Genomic DNA, 4,236 nt, shown 5'->3' on the forward strand with positions numbered 1-4,236 from the left:
CTTACGGCCTGTTCATCAGATCAGCTTGCTAAGCATAACCTTTAGTCTAACACAGACAGAAGACTGCTTCCTTGATGCAGTCTCCTAAAAAAGCATTTTGTGGACATTCATACTGTCATATTTTTATTAATTCTCATCTGTAAAGCAAAGCATACTTTCATTATCATATACTTTCCCATTAAAAGATGACTTCATACTCGCTTAAAGCTGACATTTTTAAAACTCCCTAGACTAAATTAAAACAACAATAATAATAATAAGGTGCAGAGAAACTTTCAGTCATTTTTAAGCATACTCCACAAAACGTTCCAGTGTGATTCATTCTCATTAGCAAACCCTAGGCAAACGCATACAATATGCTGGATTGTTTTGCAACCCACAGGCAGCTTGCTTTGATTCCTGTGCTTATCCGATCATGTAAAAAAACCCAAACTTATCCTCGGAAATATGTAGGCCGTCACGATGACATATACAAATGCTCACATTAAAGTTTGGTTTGGTTGCACCGTCTTGAATCAATTCGCATGTACATCAACACCTACCTACAGGGCCAAGGGCCGTTTAGTCAGTACTCACAGTCAGAGGGATGGGCACCGGTGCACACGACGGACGTCCCCACTCCCCGGACACACTGCAGGCCCACTGAAGCCCTGACAGCAGTGACAGCGGTGATCGCGATGACAGTAGTAACGGGCCTCGACCCCCGTCAGCCAGGGTGGGGATCTTGGCTTCTGACCGAGATAAAGAAAGACCTAGCACCTCGGCACAGAGGCAGGGACCAATCACGGCGTGTTACTGGCCCCCACAGCCAATGGGGATGCACGGTGATGGGCCAATGAGGGTGTGGGCAGTGGAAGAAACAATGTGACTCGGAGTCTGAGAGATACAAAAAGTGGAGGAGAGCAGAGGGAGGGGCGAGGCTGACCTTCTCACCTTGCTGGGTGGTTACTCCTTTTCAAGTGGACCTGGAGTGGGACAGGGAGATGACATTTGTGTCATCTCAGTGCTCCACATGGCCTGCATGTGCCCACACAAGACTAAATGGATGTCCTCCAACTGGTTCCATTCACTTGCCATTGAGCCCTGGTTTTATCAAACCAGGCTATGCCACCTTATAGGGTTACCCTGAGGCTTAGAGGAGACACCTCGAATAAAGGGTCCAGGGCACAAGGCCATGGGTCTCAGAGCAAAAGATGAAAACATGTAGATGTCACAGAAATTGAGAAACACATAAAATCAAGGACATGGGGATGACGTTTTTAATAAGGGAAGAAGAAATGGGAATGGGGAGTACGAGGGGTTGCTGCAAGAGACCTTTAAAAGCTCCCGTTAAAATAAGAAGAAAAGAGAAAAAGTGTTCACTCTTTGGGACAGGAGGAAGCAGGTATTCTTCCAGTTTAGGGGAAAAAATAATTTCTCCCCAAATGTAAAATATACTCTTGTGTTTAGGTGTCTTTTTGCTTGAATCCCTGCACCCCTAAATATGTCATGATGGTCACGATCCCACTACATCAGTTTTACACTAGGAGTAGCAGCCAGGCCAGGTGTCTCTTTGCTATTCCTGTCAAGCTATTTCTCCCTGGGGCATGGATTAGACAGGATCTATTATGGCTGAAGCAGCATGGGCTTGGGGGTGACTGCATTTGGATTCTAATCTAGGATCCACCTCGCAGTGGCCCTGAGGACCATAAACGAGCCCAACCTGTAGCATGCTAATAGGGTACCTGGCATGCAGTCGGCACTCCTGAAATTCAACTTCAGATTTTGGTGGAACGTTAAATTAAATGATATGTTATGTATAAAGAAACTGTCACATAGAAAGTACGCAGTAAGAGTCAGTTCTCCTCTCCCTTTTAAGGTAAACGTAAAATGATCATTTCACTCCAAAATTCTGCCTAGGTCAAGGCCCTGTTCCTTTTGGCCCTCAGGCAGAACTTTGACCCAGGGTCTCTGAGAGCCTGGGGAACCGTTTGTTCCCTCCCACTTCTTGGTTTCTTTTCCCTACTCCCAGGTTTCTCTCCATGGCCCTGCTCCTTGCCTCCCATCACCAGCCCCACTGCAGCGTTGCTGGGACCCCATAGAAATAGGAGGCATTCAGGAGCCGTACCTTTGCACCAAGAGGACATACAGAGGTTCAGAAACAGACCTGGCCAGCCTTTCATCTAGTCACCTCCTACCCCACCTCTCAACCACCACACCTAGTACACCTGCCTCCCTGGAGCCATCTCAATGGGGAGCAGATCTGTACCTAAAGGAAATCCAGTCTTGGGGTGGGATGTTAATAAGAGACTTCTTTAACTGCATAAGCCTGATTTCTTTATTTAAAATAAAGAACTTTTATCTACTTTGGTCAAACTTCTCCACAGCGAGGGGGCAGAAGGCTCTGCTCATGAACTTTCTGGAGAACTTGAAACCTCCTGGTGGCCTCTCACCAGCTTTGGATACAATCAAAGTTCTTCCTGGCAACATCTAAACACTCACCATCACCTTCTGACCTGGACCCCTCCCTCCCAAGAGAACAGATCCTGCCCTGAAATACCCACCTTGTAGTAACATAGGTCCTACTGTGAAATACACCCCCAAAAGCAACATAGATCCTGCCCTGAAATACCTCCTTATAGTAACAGAGATTCTGTCCTGAAATATCCCCATGTCTTAACAGAGATCCTGCCCTCAAAATCCCCCTCATCGTAACAGAGATACTCTCCTGAAATACTCTACATAGTATCACAGATTCTGTCCTAAAATACCACCCAGAGTAGCACAGATACTACTCTGAAATACCCCTCTCATAGTAACAGATCCTGTCCTGAAATACTCACCTCACAGTAATAGAATTCTATGCTGAAACACCCACTCGTAGTAACAGAGATCCTGCCCTGAAATACCTATCCCCATGGTAACAGAGATCTTGTCCTGAAATATTCACTCTCAACAGAGATCCTCTCCTGAAATACCCCTCTTTTTAACAGAGATCTTATCCCGAAATACTCTTCACAGTAACAGAGATTCTGCCCTGAAATACCCCCTAATAGTAACATAGATTCTCTCCTAAAATACTCCCTGCACAATAAGAGAGAGCCTGCCTTCTGAAGCTAAATTTCCATACAGTTGAAATGGAGAGTCTGGGCAGAGTGGCAATAATGACTCTGAGTTGTGCTTTGACAAATACAGAAAGCTATACCATTAGAGGGAAGGAGAAGGGGACAAACATTTTGTACAGATGGGCTAGTCACTATGCTAAGCGCTTTACATTATCTTATTAAACTTTCATTCCCATGTTTCCCTGAAAATAAGACCGATGTTATATTAATTTTTGCTCCGAAAGACACATTAGGGCTTATGTTCACGGCATGTCATCCTGAAAAATCATGCTAGGGCTTGTTTTCCGGTTAGGTTTTATTTTCGGGGAAACACGGTACTACTCTGCAAGGTAGACATCGTCACTATTTTATAGATGAGGAAAGTAAGGCTCAAAGATATTGGCTATTTCCCTGCTTACAAAAACATATACACTTTGTAAAAATTTCAAGCAAAAAGATGAAACAAATAGTGAAAGCTCTTATAGTCTCACTTCTTAGAGAAAACAACTATAAGCGGTTAGTGTATAATCCTCCTTAATTTTTAAAATGTACACACAAACACATACACGCACACACACATATATATATTTTTAATAAGAAACTGGGACCATATTGTTTATACTGTCCTGAAACTTGTCTTTTTTTCTCTTGACAGTGTATCTTGGTTATCTTGCCGTGTAGTTGATGACAATCTTATTAATGAAAGCAGGGCTTTGGAGGGAGTTAGAACTCCCTGATGACACAGCTGGTTGTGTGATTTGATACAAGTCACTTCACCTCTTGGGGCTCCAGTTTCCCCCATTTATAAAACGAGGGCAGGGCACAGAGGATTCCGCGATATAATGTCAATGAGCGGGGCACCTCAGCCCCCTGCCCACCTCGTGACGATCTGGGAAGTTCCCCAAGGTCCCAGTCCTACTGGACCTGAACGGCAGCCGCCGCTTTCAATAACTCAGAAGACAAAGTCGCCTCCAGTGCTGCCAGGAAACTCAGGAGAGCAGGGCGTTTTCTGGTAGCTCTTCGGGGAGGGTGAGCATGACAGGCGCAGGCGGGAAGGGTTGGGGGCGGGACCGGGGTGGGGCCGCGGCGCGCGGCGCGCGGTGCGTGCGCGCTGATAGGCCCGTGCCCGTCCCCGCCCCTTGTGGCCCAGGCC

This window comes from Rhinolophus ferrumequinum, chromosome 26 (genome assembly GCF_004115265.2).
Source record: "Rhinolophus ferrumequinum isolate MPI-CBG mRhiFer1 chromosome 26, mRhiFer1_v1.p, whole genome shotgun sequence".
Lineage (NCBI taxonomy): Eukaryota > Metazoa > Chordata > Mammalia > Chiroptera > Rhinolophidae > Rhinolophus > Rhinolophus ferrumequinum.